We start from the raw sequence: 23,027 nt of genomic DNA, 5'->3' as shown, positions 1-23,027 counted from the left end.
TTTTTACCTATTAATTTTGCATGAATCGCAAATGAAGAAAATCGTGTCAGATAAGTCGGTCTTAAAAATCGAAATGGCGACCGTGACAAATCTTTTTATTGTCAAAGTTCTTGGAATCTTATTGTAAAAAAAATATTTCTAACGTCAGGTGCCTGTGTTTTTTATCGGTATACAAATGTTCACTTTGTTTGTTAATTCAGCAGTTTTAGAGTTTTCGGGGTTTTCATAAAACTTTCATTACGGATGCCGTCCGACTTGTGGATTTTCTCTTGGATCACGAAATTGAATAAATCTAATGATTAAAATTATCTACTTTGATATAGTTGTTTGATTTTCCCGGTTAGTAGTAATTGTTAAAATTTTTCCTTGGGGTCTTATTTTCCATAATATATTACATTGTGTCAATTTTCTACAATTATGAAGGCCGGGATTGAGTAAAATTTAGACAAAGTATCAGACACTTGCAAAAAAGCCGAAATAACATAGATTGTAACAACTAATTCAAACTCATAAATTTTGGAAACTAATTCGAAGAAATCCAGAACAATTACAAATTCAAATTTTCAAGACCCTGTCATTGAGTACTCTCAGTACTTTGATTTCGTTTTATTTTTGGCCAAAACTTTTTTCTGGGTAAAATACTCTTAAGAGTTAAGTTCTAGTGATATTTTGAATACCATTTTTCATTTCTGGTGTCAGTTAAATACTTAATTCATTTTGGAATAACTGGCTGATTTCTTAAAATATACACAAAATGAATTTCAGATGTTATTTTTCAAAAAAGTTGATATTTGACCCCACCAGTTACAAAAAAGCGTTAACTGCTCCAAGCCTTTTTATATCGTATAAAACCCACCGATATTGAATTCATTTCTTTAAAACAATAATAAATAATATTGGAAATATAAAAAGTCCAATAAAAAGATCGTTTGTTATCAAGTTTTTCAACATCAGGTGTCAAAATATGCTACTACTATGTTGGCAGCCTTTTGACGACGAAGAAAAAAAATGATGCCGAGAATGTTCAGGAAAATGAGGTAATGACACTAAATGTCAGATTATATCAATTTTAATGATAACAGAAGTATATAATTACTCCATTTTTTTTTTTTTATTAAATTTAATGTACAAGTAACATTGGACCACAAGGAACAAGACTGTATCAAAGAGGTCAACGAAATGACAAACTTAAATGATAAAACCCGATAAACGTTTACAAAGTAGAAACCTGTAAAATTAAAATTTAATTGCGCCCATGAGAAAAGGGCCTTATGGCTTTTTGTTTAAAACAGAGAAAACACGCCATAAAGATATGACGTTACGTAAAGAAAAATAAATCGTCTGACGGTGCAAAACAGCGCGTTTGTTATTGTTAATGAACACGTGTTTCAATTGTTAGTCAAATACCCGTACATTTAGTTTCCCTTTGCAATCTCTAAACAGTTAAAACGAATATTCATATATTTATACTTATTACATCTTTTCTCATTAACATTCATATCAATCGAATATTTAGATTCCGCGGCGGTTTCTTCTATTAAGATGATACGAACGAAAGACAACTCTTGTTCATCATCAAAAGACTCAAAAGATCGAAGATCGGTTAAACAAATTGCTTTCCATGGAAGAATTTGAGGTATTGAGTGTTCTAGTATGAAATATTCCCGTACAGAATTGCTTCTTCGTGAAAAATAATTATTATTATCATTATTCTCGACTACATGTATCAATTTTAACTTGTTGATCCGCGCCCGTCTGCGTCTGTTTACACACAGCTGCACAGCGTCATTGACGACACCGGCTAACAGCCATAAACAAGCTGTGTTTAAGCCATTATTTGATTTAGAGTTATAGCTTACAATATTGAGCAAGTTATTTTCGACCTGAGGATTGATCTTACAATAAAACAAATCATTACTGACACTTTCACTGAATTTCTATGTGTAAAGTCAAAAAACAAGAGAGATAACCCAACCACATATGCAGAAATTACTAGGAGGCTCGGGGGAAATGAATATCAAGAATAATAAGAAATCAATTTATATCTTCAATATTTTACAATGTTATGTTTACGAGATATAACGATTGGTTATTGATTATTTCAAATTATGCTCTTAAGCTACATGTATTGACTGGATTAAAGTTGTTTGGGTATTTTTTTTTTCAATCAATATGACATAATTTCTTTATATTCCAAATATAAAATATTCCATTTCTTTTTTAATTTTAATCGATAAATTAATTTGAATTTAAAAATCTATTGAATTTAAAAATCTATTGAATTATTAAATTCTTGGTATAAAAAATAAAATATGATTTTAGCATCATCATTTTTGGTACTTTAATTTACAATAAAACATTTTGAAGCACTTATTACATTTTTGTACGGAGTTATTGAACTGGGAAAAATCTCCTGGTTGACATGGATATGTAGTTGCATATAGTTTGTACAAGATATATAACTGTAAATAGCAAAAATAATTTCATAAATAAATTTATTTCAATTATTTAGTACTTTGCATCTCCCAAATAATAACCTGTTTATTGTGTTTTATATTACATGTAGATACTTTCAACCTTTAAAATTTCAACCCGGTATCATATTGTGTTGCTTTAAAACATATGGAAAAAAAAAGGAAATGACAAATAATTGGTGTATTGCTTATCTAATTGAACATTACGTCACATTTGCACCATGAGCGCTAAAATATTTATCTGTTGGATAATACATGTATTTCATTTTACAAGGTGAATTTGAATTTATTGTAATTACACATACTTATATACATATTTTGAAATTGAATCATTACGTTCTATTTTCAGTTGTAATATGTAAATTTACTTAAGTGTATCCAATTTTATTCTTATTAATTGTTCCAGGAACTTGATAATCTCTTTCGTGAGCATTTTGGACTTGATACAAATACATGCAGCGGACTGTCGCAGAGCAACAAAAGTACAGACACTAGTAGTTCTGATGATAATGGTGAAGATGAAATAGACATCAACCAAGTTGTCAACCAGAGAGTATCGCAGCTCCCAGAAAATGACCAGGATGCTATACCAGACGAGGAAAACACAGGAGAAGAAAATCCTGATACAGAGGAAGATTCGAATAGTTTCAAATGCAACTGTTCAAACATTTGTTTTGAAAACTTCAATGCAACAGAAATCAGGGATCATATATACAGACTCCGAGAAATGGCAAAAGATGAGAAAGAAATGTTTATCATGGGGTCAGTTAAACAGATAGGAAGCAAGAAAATAACATCAAAACGCAATGAACGTAAGGGGTTAAGATACGATTATTCATTTCAAGGACAAAATATTTGCAGACAAGCTTTTCTAATTATCATTGACTGTACTGAAAAAGTCCTAAAGAATATTAACAGGCATTTGAATGATATTGGAGCTGTTCCCCGCGAACATCGGAATACAGGGAAAAAGCCTCATCATGCACTGAAATATGAGGACATTCATAATACAATAACTTTTATTGTCAATTATGCTGCAGAAGTAGGCATGCCACAACCTGAAGCCCCAAAAGGAAGCGACGGAATCCCTCCTACATTCCTTCCATCGTCAGACACGAAGAAAAGGTATTCATGAGCGGTACATCGCTTCTTGTCAAGGTACAGATGTTCGTGCGCTGAATATTTCATCTTTTGAAGAAGCTTGGCCGAAATGTGTGTCCTATATAAGGATAAGCAAACCTCGGGATGATGTTTGCCAACGATGTGAATGTCTAAGAAAGCAGGTCATCGATGCTGTAACTGAAGAGGAGAAACTGGCCGTGACTGAATTGTTTCACTAACATTTAGAAGTCGCAAAGAGAGAACAAAGTCACTACAGAACTTCCGTTGAAAATTCAGTGAAAGAAATGTCGAACTGGGAAGAGGTGAACTCACCAATGTTCACTATACCTTTGACTTTGCACAACATGTTCCGTTGCCACATCACTCCCGTCAAATTGGGCCCACTTATTTTGTTCAACTAAGAAGAGTACAAGTGTTTGGTGTCAGGATCGATGGGTTGTCCAGACAAATGAGTTATGTTATTGATGAAGATCAAACTATAGGTATGTCTCTAAATGTAGATTATTTTCATCAGATAAATAATGTTAAAATTTATTAAACTCTTGCTTTGTTTGAACGATGAAGGTTTATTTTTAAGGACAAGACGGAACATTTACAAATGGACCAAATGCTGTCATTAGCATGCTGGACCATGCCCTAACGGAGAATGGATTTGGGGAGCGAAAATGTTTTCTGCATGCTGACAATTGTTCTGGTAGGTTATCATTACATTGCAAATGACAAGCCATGCAAAATACATGCTGAACATGCAATTCCTTCTTTAACAATGCTGCGAGTTTTTTTTAATCAAAACAGGCCAAAACAAGAACCAGTACATGCTAGGATATTTATGTTGGCGAGTGATGACGGATCGGCATGAAGAAATTGATTATTCCATGCAAATCCCCGGACACACATGGTAAACCCAGTCGTATCTTATGTCTTTGAAGTATAAAATTGTCATTGAGTCATTGTTATTGGATTTTTAATTTTCTCAATTTAGATGTCTTGTAGAAAGTGGGTTCGCCCACATTCGGTAACTTTTCCGAAGGTCAGATGTTGATTCTGTTGGCCAGTTTCACACCTTAATCAACAAATCAGCAGCTACAAATGAAGCTGTCTCCTTTCAAAGTGCTGCTTGGAAGTGGAGAAAGTGGAAAAGTTTTTTGTCCAGTCAATTCCGTGCAGTCAAAGGAATCAGGCGGTTTCATCACTTCAGGGTGACGGCTGATGATTCTTGGACAGTATATTTGAAGGAACGTATTGACGGGGTGGAAAAACTGATGTCAATTAGGAAGAGAGGAGCAACTCCCTTTGATGCCACGGAACTCCCAGAAGAGATTACCCCCCCCCCCCCCTGGCCTTACACTTGAGCGGCAGCAATATCTGTACAGGAATGTCCGTCCATACGTTAGACCTGCACACCAGGATGAATTGTGTCCAACGCCACCAGAGGAGTAGACAATCGATAGACTGTTGTAAAGTGACTTAACCAAATGAAGGATTTATAGAACATTGTATTGTTATTTTATTGTTATCTTATTATCTGAATTCATTTTTTAAAATGTATATGCTATACCGGTAATAGGATTCACAGTGTACATGACATATAATCGTCTTTAATTATATCAAAACATGCCTGTAAATGGTTACAGTTAGTATACTTGAATTTTTAATATAATTTTCATGGCATATCAAATTTAAATCTACAATCGTAATCACCAAATAATTACAGTACGTAACATTGGTGTATATCACATCAAATGTCATGTACATAGTACTTAATTATTAAAAATGAATAATTTTAGATGAATACTTCGAACTATAGCGCTTTATATAAGGAGTTCTTTAAAAATCATTTACAAAGTGTCCAATGATCATTAAAACTTCGCAGTTTTTCTGTCAGTAAACATTATGTTTATAATGTACATAGATTTCATAAATTTTTTATCGATATCAATTTATTTATCAATTAATAAAAAATAAAACCATCTAATAGTGTAATTTTCAAAAGCAATGGTTGTATTTCGGGAAACGAATTAGTATAGGGCTGTATGCCTAACATAATAATAACGTTGGTGATACCATAACGTAACGTCGTATGGTGAACAACGTCATACGCAAACATCAATGACTTTAAATGCCAAATAAAGGTATAAAGAGTTGTTGAATCATCACGAAACTTCGTATTTTAATTCTTCTACACTGTGCCTACATAAATCCAGAAAAAAGTAAAATTGTGAAAAATTTGCCATAAGGGCCCTTTTCTCATGGGCGCAATCAAATATCTCTCTCTCTCTCTCTCTCTCTCTCTCTCTCTCTCTCTCATATCGATGTTTATGGACTCACAATGTGTGCACTCTCTACTTCGCGTATCAATCACATGTAACTAGTTCTATTAGAAATTTGTAACCGTTATATTAAGGTGGAAAAAGGCAAAGCAATCCTGTGGTCACATTTTTAATTCAACATATGATTACAACTTATTTAAGGTATGTTCTGTTTCATAGTGTGTAACGTTAACATTTAGCATTTTTAACAGCCTATAAGAAACCCAAGCAAACCAACATGATATAGAAAGAATCATGTATACATTAGTAATCACCATGTTAGAAATTCCCCTAACCTAATGTACCTAAACATTGAAGAATAGTTTGGTTGAGATTAATATGAACCCTTATGAAGCAGTTTATCATCAATGGATATTTTACTAAATATTGTCCTTATTGCTTAATTGTGAGTAGACTATTGACACAGGTTTAAGGTTTTAGAAGTGCATCGCATCAAAACTTAATATTTTTTTTCCTCTGTAATCGTGTCAGATTAACAACCAGTCACAAATTGCGATAAAAAGTTTTATTTTTAAAAAAAGCAAACAATAAGAGATAGTTTGTGATAAAATATGTAATAAAATTTTTTACTCTTTTAAGGCATGGACGTTGTGTAACCCAGTTTTGTGGTAACCCTGTTTAACAGGCTTTAAAAATGATGACGAATACACAATTTCTTTTATTTCTGCCTTGTCTTACATAAATGAATGCTTGTGTAATGTACAATTGCGTAATCTACTTAAGAAAGACATTTCCTTTAATTTACAACACGGTTTTCTTAAATATATAAAAATCAAGGGATTGGTTGGAATTTTAAATTGTAAGCAATTATCTTTACCCCAAACATGATGCTTGAAATCGATCAAATAAATGCTACATGTTTTGTTTGTATTAAAGTCATTTTGCAAGAATATTTTTCATTGCTGATACTCATTTTGCAATACTTTATTTACTATGAAATCAGATTCTGAAAGAAACGTTCAGGCACGTTTTGAACTACAAGTACAATTATTTGCAATTTTAAAAATAACATAATAATTATACACTAATTTAAATCGTCATTTTAGAAAAAATATTTCCGTATTTTAAAGAATAACAAAAAAAAAATTAATAAAATTAATTATAACTAAAAGACTTAATAATTGAATCACGATATTTGTTACCATTACTTATCAGATTGGGCACCGTACTTCACTGTAAAAAGACAATGTTTAATTGGTGGAATATGATGTTATCGTCCAGCTACACAAATATCTTAAATTATGAAATAAAACCTGAATGCACTTAGTTAAATTGTCGATGTTCATGTAATTTAGTTCCGTAAATAAGAGTTTACTTTAAAACTGGGCCCTGAAGCGACCTTCGACGGAATTAGAAATGGTCTTAATTAAAGTGTCGTAATGTATCTAATTATGCAGAAGGCAGTAATTTCAAATCTCTCATTAATCATATATTATGACAGTGCATCTATTTTACCACCACTTAACATTAAAACTGTCAACAACTTCTTTATTATAAATAATATTTAAAAGGAGGAGATTTCACTGCTCGTCTATAAATTTGAACCATTTTTTTTTTCTCAGAGCTGTGATCATTTCGGGAGACGAAGAGAATTGGTTCATTTCTGTTGGTAAGTTATTCTTTGAAGGAAAATATGATAAAACGTTTGATTATATAGTTTGAATTTTTTTATGCGTTAGTTTACCACTAGTTGGTTTTCAAATTCGTTTTTTTTTAAATATTTTTTTCAGGGTGGTTTTATTACGATGACTTATATATATTGTTATTTTTGTTTAATTTTTTTATCTTCAGAGAACATAGAACAAATACAAATCATATTCTTCAGTATGTTATGCATTTTTCCACTGTATTCTTTGTTTTTACGCTTTTCTAGTATTCCTGAAGTGGATCCTGTTTCATGATGAATAGTGTAATTTTAGTTCTGCTGGCCTGTGTTGTCTTAGAAAAGACGTTGGCAAATCCACACGGTAAGTGTAATATACATTGACTCAATAACTACAATATTAATTTTATCGGTTTTTTTTGACGAGACGAGATTTATTTAACAAAACTTTTCAGTATCCACGTATTTAACTATTTTTATTGGGAGTTGATTTTAATCAACTCTCCTATGCAGTTACTCTGACAAACCGAAAGTGAAACAGTGTTTGGACCAAAGCACAAATCATCGCCGCTGACATGACTTAGTTCTTGAAAATAACTTGTAAATTCGATAAAATGTATGCTAAAGCATTGTTTTTCAATGAAACTTATTTATAAATAGTTTGAAAATAGTCAGATTTGAAATGGTACGAGCAATTTAGATATTTTTTGTAGTCGTATGTATTCTTACGCCAGAGTTCAATATAGTCTCGTTTAACTCGACGCTCGGCTGTCTCCGTATATCTTCGACAAGCAGAGAGTCTCTCTTACTTGTCGGAGATTAACAGCGATAGCCGAGCATTTGGTTGAACGAGACTAGAGTTCAATATTGCTTGGATCCATATATTTTCAAGAAATATTTCTATCACTGATACATAGTTTGATTGAATTATTTTTATCTTTAAATATTACTTAATATGATTCATATGTGGTTTTATCAACATTCTTGTGTCGAAAAAGTCCAAAAATTCATATTATAAAAATGCGCATAATTCAAATACAGATTAGAAACTACCCGTACTGCAAAATAACATTTCATTGATTTTAGAATAAACATCGATAAAATCAACTCCCGTCAGTTCTTCGGTACTTTGATAATTGTTCGTTTTCCCGCTAATTCTTTTCACGCAAGAAAGATTAGATAGCTTTAGAGGAACCTGTATTAGTGGCAGTGTTTGAGAAACAGTATTTTTTTTTCTGCTGCGCAAAAGCTTGTACAGATTTCGTCTCTAATATTAACTGGATTATGATTATTTCAGAATCTTCTTATATTTCTAAAAATAAAGAAAAACTATGGTTATAGAATTTTACTGCTTTTTTGACAAACTTTGGGCTACAATGAATTGTTGGTCTCATTTTTTCTATTATTTTTTTGACAATGATGCTGTGTCCTCACAATGTTGCTGAATGCCGTTTTAAGGTAGATGTGCAGATTGGGTATTAATTATTTGTCTGTCATTTCCGGTCGTCATCGAAATCAATGGAATTGTATTTTTTATTTAAAAAGTTCTTTCGGAAACATTTCCAGAATTAAAAAAAGAACAGCGTTTGAATATTATTTACTCGTTAATCTTTTCTGATTTCGTCCGCGCAAGATTTCAAAAAGGTAAAAATTTCAGCCACTTAACTTTGCTATATTTTTTTCAATAGTTTAATACTTTATTGCAAAAATGCACAATATATCATAAACAGAAATTGATTTAGCAACCAAACCTTGCTTTATGATTTTCTTAACTTAAATATGCATAAGTGGTACTAATAGTGACCTATCCAGTTTATTTCAACTTAAGTTTTGTTTTATGTTTCACAATTATAAACGCCAAGAAATAAGCGCATGCGGTAATCATTGTCCTGTCATAAAAAAGTTCACACAGAATTGAACTCCTTTTGACTATTACTATCTTATTGGTACATAACGGGAAACATTATTATTAATATCTACCAGTATATTATAATGAGCAAGAACAGCTAACATTCTCAAAGGCAAGGTAATTTAACTAAAAAGTGTTACTCAGTATTGGAGGATAATATGTGCTTATGTTTATATTTCATTTACATAGCATATATCAGATATGGAGAAAAAGGAAATGGCAATGAAAATAATGGCGATGGCGATGTAGATAACGACGACAACGGAAATACAAGTAGTTCTGATGATAGCGATGACAGCGATGATAACGGAGAGAACAAAAACAACGGAAATAACGAAGGTAATAATGTGTATACCATTAAAACAAGAAAATAATATTTGTAACTTTTTATTATTATGATTATTTGCGTTTCAAATAGAATTTACAAATATTTCAACATTTCATTTTCTATGATGCATATCTCAGATGATGTAGTAAAATTTGGGAATGTATTTTACAACATACTATGATCAAGTAACACTTTGTCAAACCAATAGAATGATACTAAATCACAATATTAACACAAAACATTTAAATCAAATAATTGGTTTATTCTGTTTATGCTCTATCAGACTTCAACTTTGTTCAGTTTATATTTCAAAGACATTATGTAAGCGTATGTTCACAATGAAAATAAAGCACTACTGAAGATCATCACTACATTTTATACATGATTTTTTTTATTTCATTGGTGCATGCATTACGTCTATGGCAAGCGTGGGCTTTTTATATGAAGTATACTTATAAATATAAATAAATTTGCCTCTTAGAATTGTCATGATGATTAGATAAGTGTACGGGGTCACACATTTTGGTAAAAAAAAATCCCAAAACTCTTGCTAAGCAAATTTATAAAACATTTATTATTTACACTAAAAACCGAAACTAAAACTAAATAATTTGTAAAGTATATCTCCCTTATATTGTGTTAAAAATGTAAAGCTACTTTGAATACACATGTACTTCCGTTTCCAACGAGAGACGTACCATATTGTGTTCATAAGCTTTATTTTTATCTTATTCTTCTTTTACCCCACTTTGTTTTTCTTTAAGGTACATTACCTTAAAAACGTATGGATGGTTTTGTAATTTCAGAGATGATAAAAAGTACTCAGCCTTGCATTATTGAATTAACTTCCGGTCGCCAAGATCCACCGATATCTGATTTCTTAAATGTGATTTTGTCCGTCTTATATCACTAAAACAGTTCAAGATAAAAACTTGAAATTTTCAAAGATAGAAGATATATAATTTGTTAAATACACCGGAAACAAACAAGAAATTGGCTTTTAAATGTTTCTGCGTTTTTGGCGAAATTTCTCATCTTCTTTAAGGCATATAATCGATCCTTACATATATACGATTGGCCGGTATTCCTTTCCTTTGAGATATCAGATATACCTCAATAATATTTATTTTTCTGATTTTGTCCACCCGATCTCAAAACCTTTAAGCAATTGAGCAACCGAACTTTGCTACATAATAGACCCCTTCATGTAAACTTGCATAAAAGGCATCAATAATTTGTCCGTCACTTCCGATCGTCACTGGAGGCAGACAAAATGTTATGTTATACTTTTTAATTTTTAATAGAATTTTCCAGATAGTTTTACAAAAACCAACACATCATTTAGATAGTAAATACACATTTCTGTTCATTGAGGTATATGAGATATCTTATTAATATTTTTCTCTTTAGCCCCCGACTGGGGACTATAGTTTTCCTTTGCGCCCGTAAGTCTGTTTGTCTGTCCCACTTTAGTTTCCTACATTTTTTTTTCTTTATGCGATTAAGGAATAAATGTAACTTGCCGAACAGCTTCAAAATGTCAAAAAACAGGTCAAGTTATCACTTTTGTAGCGTCTGGTTGACATCTTTTCGAGAAAATACTTTTTTGTATTTCATTGTTTTAATGTTTGGGTTTGTTATCGAGTTCAGTGTGTATTGAATAAACGGGGCCAGGGTGTGTGGTATGTGGTCAGTGATAGTATCGGGCGTTACTTGAAACATTATATTTTTATCATTTCTAACAAACAAATAAGTTCTATATAATAATGTCAAGTTTTGTGCTGTATATTTAATGGGCAGGTTTTTTGTAGTATTACAATCGGGTTCGTTATCGGGTTGGGCTGTTTAACTGTTTGGTTTTATTTCGGGTACAGAAGACGGTAAGAAGTGATATTGTGCATAACAGTGTATTGTTTTCACAAAGTTCTATCAGCGAATACTGAATAAACTTGGCGAATTTACAGGAGATAAAATATAGAGTATTATTTTACCAACTTCGTATTTCATTTCGATATCAGCTGTATAATTCAATTTCCTCTGTTCTTTTATCTCTTATTATTAAAGCATGATACCTCCTTTATAATAGTTCTGACATAGTTGTATGCTTCAAAACTTTCATAGAATAATAGCAACCGGTAGGGGACGTGTATTGCTTATGCAATACTCCCAGAATGCTTGCTTATTTTGTCAGCGCGATATCTCAATAATGTTTAGTGTCAATAGTTTTCTATTAAAAAAAAACAACTGACTATGTTCGTGTGTAAAGTAGGTAACCATGGTGTCACTTTTTTTTGTTATTGTCATGTTTTAATTTTAAATATGAACATTTGCAAATATGATCTCTTATAACCTATAGAAAAGCGAAAGCGTTCAACTCTGTATGAACCATTCAATGTCGTCACTCTGATCGTGCTTATCGCTTAGATTATTGTTGACATAAAACCTAGGTTATTTTAACAGTTCTGAACAAGTTGTCTTTTTCAAACGTAAAAATAAGTAATAAAAAGCAATGTTATAACCGGGATATTAAGTTGGTTTGTACGTTCTCAAATTTATTGAAAAGCCCTTCGGGATTCACAGGATTTCTTCACGTGACCAATCAAATTCATGTCCGGGTGACATTTTTCATTTGCTGTTAATATCTTAAATAATGTCAGAGGACGAAATACTATTTGATTTTTATATAGATAGGATTCTCAATTTCAAACTGAAAATAAAGTTTTCTTTTTTTTCATGGTCTTTGCAATTGTAATTTAGTGTCTAATGACACTTTTGTAACTAATACTTTTTTGGATAAAAAACTCTTTAGGATTGTATAGTATCATTTCGAGGGAAGAACTATCCGTTGTTCGAAACAAGATGGTTATTGTTGCTTAGGTGAGCTATGTGGCCCTTTGTCTTCTTTGTTTCATACAGTGATAACTGGTTTGCAGGACATTTTCGCGACGTCGAGGCATTTACAAACCTTGAGAAAATTTCTCTCTCGTGACTAATTGTCAGTATTAACATTTTCAACCGTCTTTTTCTGTGATAACATTACGAATCAGTTTTTAAACCTATGGCCCAATAATTTCATAAAAGATGAGCGACACACAATAGGCGTGTCTTATAGCATAATGGTAAATTAAAAACGGTATTTGCTGCGCCGCGTAGTAATACATAGCATGTGCTAAATGAAAAAAAAATAGTGGTTTTAAATTGTACAAATTGGAAATAGCCTAATATATAAGTAATAAGGAATCATTTTTTTATTATTATGAGGTGATAATTTGGTCGTAGCGTGATCAAATTTATCATAAAGCACTTCGGGCGTTATTGCATTTGACCAAAATTATGATATCATAATGCTCACAGAATGATTCCTTGTTCCTTAAATAATATCAATTAATGCAATTTAATGTTTTTCTTTTAACTTTCAGTCTGCAGAATGACTTTCAGAGCACTTTGCTTCACGTTTACAGATAGGGACAAAACACCCGATTGTGTCAAATGTTTTGAGTACTTTGATGACGAGATTCCATGTCTCAAAGGAAGAAATTGCGTATGGGATAGTAAGAGAGAAGCATGTGTTTATTCCTTTTATTGATGGTTATGAATAAAAGTTCTCGAGAAAAGATCGAAATTTTTGAATTTCTCATAGTGTGTGTTTGTTCTTTTTGTTCCCCATAATTAGTTCACCTTAGTCACTCCTGTGACCTATTGCATTTGGTTTTCCTCCGTCGTCGTGTGTTAACAATTGAACATTTTTTATTTCGTCGAAACAAGTTTTTGACCATTTCTTTTCAATTGTAGTTTGATGTATCTTTCTGCCAATTCTGGTAAGGGAAACATAGAATATAACTTTAATGACTCTTGCCTCAAAGGGGCCTTAAAGAGGTTCGATCCTCTGATTTTGGGAGCCATTTTGGGTCACCTCTAGTCTGGAAATTCTGTGTCATATATGACTTCTACTTGTAAATTCTTTTTTTACAATGCCAAATAAACTATACTGAATAAAATAGTGAAGGAAAAATTCCATATTTAGAGAGTATAGTAAAGGACTATATTTTGTGGCGGAAGGTTTTTAAGAAGAAAATGAACATTTTTCATAACTCAGTTGTTTTAGAGTACTGTAATTTTAGCTTTCTTATTTTCCGTGCAGACCAAATTTTCAGATAGTTTGTACATTGGGATATCTTCATGTTGTTTCAAAAAACATATTTCAGCAACATTTCAACATTTCTATCGACATATATTGGCATGTGTAAGTGATATTTCATAAAAGTAAAGAAAAAATCAACTCCAATTTTCCCCTAAAATTAGCTTATTTCATGCCATATCTCAAAATTTACATTATAGACCCATACTTTTGGTTTTATTTTCTGAATATTTAAGGTTTATTTTACAAGTCTGTCATAATTTGAGAAAAATTTTGAGACTTTTAAATTATTTAATTGCACGCTGAATCGTTTATGAATAAAAATAGTATTTTTTCAGTGCAAAAAGGTCAAAATATCGATAAGGTGAAGAAATTGCAAACTTTTTCATTATGATAATTTTAATTTTATTAATTCTAAATAATGTAAATTTGTATTTGATACCATGGTTCATTTCGATAAAAAATTATAGAGGGAAAAGCGATTTATGTGCAATTTGCACTTTCAGTGCAGAAAGGTCATATTAAATACCCCGTAGCACCAAAAGGAGCATATAGACCCCAAAATTTTGTTTTGAATTTTGGTTTAGATATGTGTGTAGATGTTAAAAAAATACCTTAGAAAAAAACTTAGAGACTTTTGATCGCAGGATCCAACGTCTTTAAAAGCTGGGCAAAAATGTCTAAACTTTGACAATTAAAAAACAATCTTATTCTGATCTTTCGCACATCTGTGAGCAGAACTAAATCATAATGATGTAGATTACGAACATTTCATGTCCCCTGGGATACAGGTTTCGACAATTGGGGGGAAGGGGCAAGATGGATTTCTAGTGTTACGTTTGGAATAGTTTTTGGGTCGCGTCGGTCGGGTTTTAAATTTTTCTATTTGATTTTTTGTTTTTCGGTTCGGGACAACTTTCAAATAAATTCTTCAAAAGTTTATTTTTTTTTCTATTTTTCTTTCTTTAGTAACAAACCTCAACACATTAACAAGTTTCCTTACCAGAAATTCAAATTACGTTTGACGATTTTCAGTTTAATTTAAATAAAACTTGATTTAAAGCATAATTTTACTACATATAACTTAATAAAAAAAGACATAAGTACCACAAAGGATTTTCCATTTTCATTACGAGGTTTCCTTTTGAGAGATTATAAACAAGTGTACCTGTGGTCGATTTTTCAATACATGTCTTTCCTTTTTATATATATTTTAATATTTCTTTAAAAAAATGTTTAGAAGAGATATCATTATTGTTATATGTTAACTGAATATGTATATTGATGATTTGAAAAAAAACTAAAGTCTGATGATATGTCTGTGTACTTTGGATGTACCTGTAACACACACCGTGTGTTCTGTTTTCTGTAACCACACAGATTTTCCCACATTGTAAAATAAATGCATGATTTTAAACATTTACCGCACAGTAGGAGTTCTAGTCACTAAGAGAGAGAGAGAGAGAGAGAGAGAGAGAGAGAGAGAGAGAGAGAGAGAGAGAGAGAAAGTGAGAGAGAGAGAGAGACATCTAGAGTTTTATTATCTTACATCATTTCATTGTCTAAGCATTCTGAATACTTTACCGTCCTACGTGTACACATGACATGAATTTTATGTACAGATAAACTTTTTACCGGTGAAATATTAAGTGTAAAGGTTTTCAGCCGTTAATTTTCATGATTTTTTTCCGTGAAGTTTAACACGAAGTTGCGATTATCCCTGTAGGATGCCAGAATACAACCCGAATTTTATGAACTTATCTATTATTTGATTTATATCGTAAACTGCAGGCACGTAGCATAGTTTTTGGAAGTGGAAGGGGCAGAGTCATCCAAAAAATCTTAACAAGCCAAAAAAAAAAAAAAATAGATAAAAAAGAATTAAATTTAAAAAAAACAACGGTTACTTTCCAAAATCCTGAAATCCTAATCCATTATTTATATATCATTTCTGTTATCTTTACGCACGAAGAGACCAAAAATAAAAATCAGTTATCGTTAAGGATGTAGTAAATTCGTTGTTGACAGCTACCCACGAATACCACGAAAACTGAGGCACCTCAAACTCTAATGAGTGTATTGTACAAAAAAAATTAGAGTAATTTTCTCCTTTTATTTTGACCGAAAATTTTCCTTGATAAAATACTCGCAAAAGTTAAGTTTTAGTGGAATTTTAAATCCTATTTTTCATTTCTCCTGTCCGTAAAATACTAGATTCATTAAAGGATAACTGACTGTTTCTTAAAAAAACCTTAATGAATTACAGATGTTGTTTTTCAAAAAGTTAATATTGGACCTTACCAGTAATTAAAAAAGCGTAAACTGCTCAAAGCTTTTTTTATATCGTATAAAACTAATCAATATTGAATTCATTCCTTAGAAAAAAAATCATTATATTCTAAATCTAAAAAGCGCTATAAAAAGATAGTTTGTTATCAGGTTTTCGAAAATCAAGTGTCACAATAGGCTGCTTCTTTATTGCCAGCGTTTGGAGGACATAAAAAAGAAAACAGGAGGTCCATGGGCCACATCGCTCACTTGGGGCCCGTTTTTCAAAAAAGCCTACGTCCAGTCGTAAACTTACTCCGGACTAAATTGGGGACTAAACCCCAAAACCAGACTAAGTTGCGTTTCACAAAAAGGCGGAAACTTAGTCGGAACTAAATTTGGGTTTAAATCTACGCTTGCCAATGGTTAGGCGTAAGTCCTTAGTCTGTGCACAAAAATGGCGAGTGTTTTGTTTCTAAGGCAAAATAAACAGAGAATTTTAATTTTGGATTGTTTTCTTGTTATTAGGGAAAACATTCACATTTATTAAAATATTTGTACATGTACGTATAACTTAAAAATACCTATTGTTCGATAACTGTTCCTTTTTCCAAATAAATTAAGATTGAATTAATTAAATTGAAAAATAATGGGCTTAACTTATTAAACGTATGTAATATACATTACTACTCTTTGATGAAATTAACCTTAACTACAAAAAATTAAAAATCGGTATACCCCGATAAATGATAAAAGCACAATAATTAAAAAGATGCTATAATTCTAAATTAAACATGTACAATGTATTCCACGACAAGATAAATGTATATAAGCACGAATAGCTTATTGATTTTTGAATCATTACTCAGTAAGCATAGACTATAATTTAATGTTTCTAGTCAAATTTGAACCTATGTAAAGAAACTTATTTCAAAATATTGAGAATACTCCTTTAAATAGGAGCAACTCAAAACGTTTACAGATTGAATTTGTCATTGTGTGTGGTTGTATGTTCCTTTCCTATTACTTACAATTTTACAACACGCACGCGTTCTCATTTGGAATTTTTTACTCCTAGTATCTTTACAAAACCGTATGAAAGCTACATGTTATTTGAAATGTTTATGAACTCGCATTAAGATACAATCAATTTTTGTTTGTTAAAATATTACTTTAAAATATGTTTTAGAATGCAGAGTGTATGTCAATTTTAGATCTATTATCTTAAATTTGCCAATGACAAAGAGTGAAATGATTGAATATTAAACGGGGGAGAATAATCCCCTGTATACGGTATATATTACTTTCACTCCCCCCCCCCCCGAAAAAACCCCAAATCAATCAAATGATTAAATTAAAAACAGGAAAGGGAGTAGGGGAGAGCCTGGTCTCAAATATTGAAAATTCCTGTGTTTTTAATTGTTGACACTATCTTTCAAAACTATCATCATTTAAATTGCAGATAATCAAGAATCGTCTTCATGTCATTGTCTACATTCTTTCAATATTGGAACAGAGGATGGAACTTTTCTTCCTTCTGTAGACATGGACAAGGTTCATGTACATGATATTATACAGTAGATATTTTCGATTTCAGTTGGTTGCTGTTTAAGGATTACGTTTACTCAGGGGCTAAAAAAAATTGACTAATAGGGAAACGAAAAACTACGTATTGTACATTGTAGCCCCACTATGGTGGTGCTATTTTTCACTTTCAAAATAGTACGTCAATGACTTTCAATTTTACACGAATATTGGAGTTAATTTCTATGCATTGTTTCGTTCAATTAATATGTACAATTGTGCCTACTTGGTTTCTGAAACCTCATATATCCGCATCTTTCATATCAACTGTATTTCTCTAAATTTTCATTATGTTAAGAAGTGTATAGGCATTTGTTCTACTTTCATTAATATACACTATTATAAATAACTTGAACTATGCACATTCAGTGGTATATTATATTAGTGATATGTGTACTCTTGAGTACATGTACTATGAATTGGAAAGTTGATCCACCACATATAATCATAGCCTCAAAGCAAAACAGAATAGGATATGCGCATGCTTAATACTCAGCGGAGATGTCTAAGTTCTTTGACATTTAAACCCTAACTTACGCCACTTTTAGAAACGCAATTTAGACCCGACTAAATAATGGCGTAACTTTGTTAGTCGGACTAACTTAAGCCCAAATTTACGCCTTTTTGAGAAACGTGCCCCAGAGCAACAATTTTGACCTTGACCTATTTGGATCTCGGGGTCAATTATCATGAAAATATTCCTCACAATAATGACTTGTTTCATATAAGGATGATATATAACATATAGCTGACATCATTCTTTTTCACTTATTAAATTTGCCCCATATTACAATCCTTTGGGAGAAGGGGAGACATGTCTTTTTTGTAAAAAAAACAAAAAAAAAAACAAAAAAAACAAAAACAAAACAATACCCACTAGTTTATAACATATATTTACATCTACCAAGTATTATTCCCCCTATTAGAGAAAGATGTTAATATTAACAAAAAAATCCTTTCCTGATGATTCATGAGGGTTATGAAGGTAGCGATCATTGCGGAAAAATTTACATAACCCGCGTTATATGTATTTTTTTCTGCAATGTTGCTACCTTTATATCCCGAATGAATCACCAAGGAAAGCATTTTATTGTTTAAGTAACTAGTTATATTGTAAATTTGTATACGTAATATTAAGGGGGGGGAAAGCAAATGGAATCTTGAGGTCACATTTTTAATTTAACATATGATTACAACTTATTGAAAGTATTTTTTGTTCTATTGTGTGTTACGTTAACATTAAGTATCTTTATCTGCCTGCAAGAAACCCAAAAAAACTAAAATGTTATAGATAGAATCATTATTTATACATTAGCTTTATTAGAAATTCACCATATCTAATATACCCTAACACTGAAGAATAGTTCGATTGAGATTATTATTAATAGCTTGATTTAGATTATTATTCATAGTTTGATTGAGATTATTATTAACCGTTATGAAACATCATAATAATCAATACATTACTAAATATTGTCTTTCTTTTTTATCAGAGTAGACTATTGACAAAGGTTTAAGGTTTTAGAAGTGCATCGCAACAAAACTAAATATTCCTTTTTTCTCTGAAATCGTGTCAAATTAACAAACAGTCAAACATTGCGATAAAATGTTTTATAATAAAAAATTGCAAACAATAAGCGATAGTTTGTGATACATTATTTAATGAAGAAAATATTCTACTTTAGGGTACGGACGTTGCGTAACCCAGTTTTGTAGTAACCCTGTTAAACGGGCTTTATAAATTATGACGAATACACAATTTCTTTTATTTCTGTCTTGCCTTACATAAATAAATGTTTCCCTAATATACGTTTCCGTAATCTACTTAAGAAAGGCATTTCCTTTAATTTATTACGTGGTTTTCTTAAATACGTAAAAATCAAGGAATTGGTTAGAATTTTAAATTAGAAGCATTTATCTTTACCCTAAAAATGTTGCTTGACATCGATCAAATAAATGCTACATTTCCTTTTGTATTAAAGTCATTTTGCAAGAATATTTTTTATTGCTGATATTCATTTTACAATACTTTATTTACTATGAAACCAGATTCTGAAAGAAAACGTTCAGACACGTTTCTGAACAAATAGAATTATTGGCAATTTTTAATATTACGTAATAATTATACTTTAATTTAAATCTTGATTTAAGACAAAATATTTGCGTATTTTTCAGTATAACAAACACAAATAAATAAAAATTATTATAACTAAAAGACTTATTAATTAAATCACGATTGTTACCATTACTTATCAGATTCGACACCGAACTTCACTGTAAAAAGACATTGTTTAATTGGTGGAAATATAATGTTATCGTCCAGCTATACAAGTATCCAATTTTATAAAATAACACCTGCACCTAGTTTATAAGTCGATGTTCACGTAATTTAGTTCAGTAAAAAAGAGTTTACGTTAAAACTGGGCCCTGAAACGACCTTCGACGGAATTAGAAATGGTCTTAATTAAAGTGTCGTAATGTATCTAATTATTCAAAAGTCAGCAATGCCTTCAGTAATTTTAAATCTCTCGTCAATCATATAATATGACCGTGCATCTATTTTTCCACCATATAACATTAAAACTGTCAGCATATTTTTTATTATAAATAGTATTTAAAAGGAGGAAATTTCACTGCTCGTCTATAAATTTGAATCATTTTTTTTCTCAGAGCTGTGGTCGTTTCAGGAGACGAAGAGAACTTTCTGTTGTTGGTAAGTTAATCTTTAAAGGCAAAATATAATCAAACTTTTAAAGTTTAACATGTAATTGTTTTTATGCGTAAATTTACCATTACTTGGTTTTAAAACTCGTTTTTTTAAAATATTTTTTCAGGGTGTTTTATTACCATGACATAAATATATTGTTATTTTTGTTGATTTTTGTTATCTTAAAAAGAATAAGAGAACACAGAAAAAATACAAATCAAATTTAATATTCATATTTTATGCATTTTTCCATTGTATTCCTTGCTTTTGTGCTTATCTAGTACTCCTAACGTGGACCCTATTTCAGGATGAATAGCGTGATTTTAGTTCTGCTGGCCTGTCTTGTCTTAGAGAAGACGTTGGCAAATCCACACGGTGAGTTCCATATTCATTGACTTAATAAGTACATGTTTATTAAATCGGTTATAATTGACATAATTAATTTGACAAATCTTTCCAAGGTTTACGTATTTAATAATTGTATAATCCTAGGTTTCTCTTTAAAGTAATTATGTTATGATCATTTCAGAATCATTTTATATCTCTGAAAATAGACGAAAACTATGGTCATAGAATTTTACACATTTGTTTTACAATCTTTGTGCTACATTGAATTGTTGGTCTCATTTGTTCTTTCATTTTTTGACAATGATGATGTTTCTTCAAAAATGTTGCTGAATGTTGTTTTAGAGTAGAATGTGCAGATTGGGTATTGATGATTGGTTCGTCATTTCCGGTCGTCATTGGAAGCAACAAATTTTATTTTTTTTGATTAAAAAATTATTTTGGTAACATTTCCAGATTTAAAAAAAAAAACTTTGAAAATGGTATTTACTCGAGTATTTCTTTACCCTTAAATACCAAATGCACGATAACATTTTATGTATATTGAATATGGTTACTAAGTACTTTGTAGGAAACGTCACTTCGTTTTTACACAGATACAAACAAAATTGGAATAACATCTAACTACATTATAGACCTTGTATAAATATTAAGGCTGACATGAATTCATAAAAGCATTTGGTCGCCATATTAGTTTTGATCGCTTTACATCTGCCACTGGGGTACATATTCCGGTTGAGAAAGTTACGGTTGGGTGCTCTCCGATCGAAACATTAAGGCTACACGTACTTGCAAAGCATTAACTACACATTGTAGTAAAATGTGAGTAACAAATGAGTAAAGAGTACTATCAATCAATGAAAAAAATATATTTATTCTTCGAAAGAATTAAATAATTTTCAATGTACCTGTATTATGTTGCACTGATATTGCTGCCTTACTTCGTATGTATATCGAACACGTGTGTCGTTTATACAAAGTGCATAACGTCTGCATCTTGTAACATCGACGTCGATTTATCAAACACAGTAGATTAATGATAGTAAATCCAAGAAAGAACAATGTTACATCGTTTCAATCGGTTTCTACAAAAACACTCCGTTTCTAAAACCCATGCGGTCATTCACTCATTGCACGTGAGTGGTTTGCGCATGTGCGATGTTATAACAGATACAGTAAAACGTTCAGCAACGATTGAGAATTTATGAACTATTTGTATCTGATTTCAGTTTTTCTTGCTTTGTTGTTCATTGGATATATTCCTTACCAATGCAGTGGTTGATATATTTGTTTTGTTTAAAACGCGTTTCTACAAGTATTTCTGTCCAATGTTACGTGTTCGGAAGAATGAAATTCATGAATGCGGTAAAGCATGAATAATGCTATCGGCCTTATATAGAGGTATTTAGCGATGAACAGAACAATAGAAACCGACAACTTATCTGGCAGTGTTCGAAGATATAAGGGAAATAATGCATATTTATGAATTCATGTGTGCTTTAAATAACATTGTACATTTTATCAACGATGTCCGCCAATTTTACAATTTTCATATTTCAATTCAAGGATGAGGAAGGCTAACGCTATTTATGTTTTATGTCTATATATTAGTTTTCAGTTGGTTCTATATCCTAATCGAGGGATCATGGTGTATTTTTGTACTTTTTTTACTCAACTTTGCAGTTCAGAATTCTTTTGAATTTTAAAATTCCTTTTCACTACTATATGGTCAATTTAACAACTTTGGTTAAAATATCAAAATAAAAATGCATACGTCAATAGAAAAATTACCGTTGATCTACTCGATGTTTACAATAAAATAACATTTATTTATATGTTAAATTTTTTGGAGTTGCTTCTAATCAAATCTCCTATGCAGTTACTCTGGCAAACCGAAACTGACACAGTGTTTGGACCTTAGCACAAATAATCACCGCTGTCAAGAGTTAGTTCTTCAAAATAATCGATAAATTCGATGTAATATACGCTGAAGCATATTTTTAAAGGAAACGTATTTATAAATACCTTGAAAATAGTCAAATTTTGAATAGTACGAACAATTTAGAATTCTTTTGCAATCGTATGTATTCCTACGCCAGAGTTCAATATATTCTCGTTCAACCATCGGCTGTCTTCGTACATCTTCGACAAGCAGAGAGTCAGTCTATAGTTAGAGATCGCATCATCAAGCTATCACGTGACCTGGTATCTCTTACTTG

The 23,027-nt window shown here is 31.2% G+C and overlaps 1 protein-coding gene and 1 long non-coding RNA gene across 2 annotated transcripts in view; both read left to right on the top strand.

The window, feature by feature from the left end:
• Positions 1-23,027, top strand: part of LOC105327823 (uncharacterized) — a 72,182-nt gene that overhangs the window by 41,828 nt on the left and 7,327 nt on the right. The gene's annotated exons all lie outside the window — the stretch shown is intronic.
• On the top strand, positions 7,404-13,379 carry LOC105331177 (uncharacterized). Its single transcript, XR_010711755.1, has 4 exons — positions 7,404-7,535; positions 7,800-7,893; positions 9,628-9,777; positions 13,186-13,379. It is a non-coding gene; the product is annotated as an uncharacterized lncRNA (long non-coding RNA).

This window comes from Magallana gigas, chromosome 1, assembly GCF_963853765.1.
Source record: "Magallana gigas chromosome 1, xbMagGiga1.1, whole genome shotgun sequence".
Taxonomy (NCBI): domain Eukaryota; kingdom Metazoa; phylum Mollusca; class Bivalvia; order Ostreida; family Ostreidae; genus Magallana; species Magallana gigas.
The sequence above is the reverse complement of the archived record's forward strand: the minus strand, read 5'-3'. Positions and strand labels throughout refer to the sequence as shown.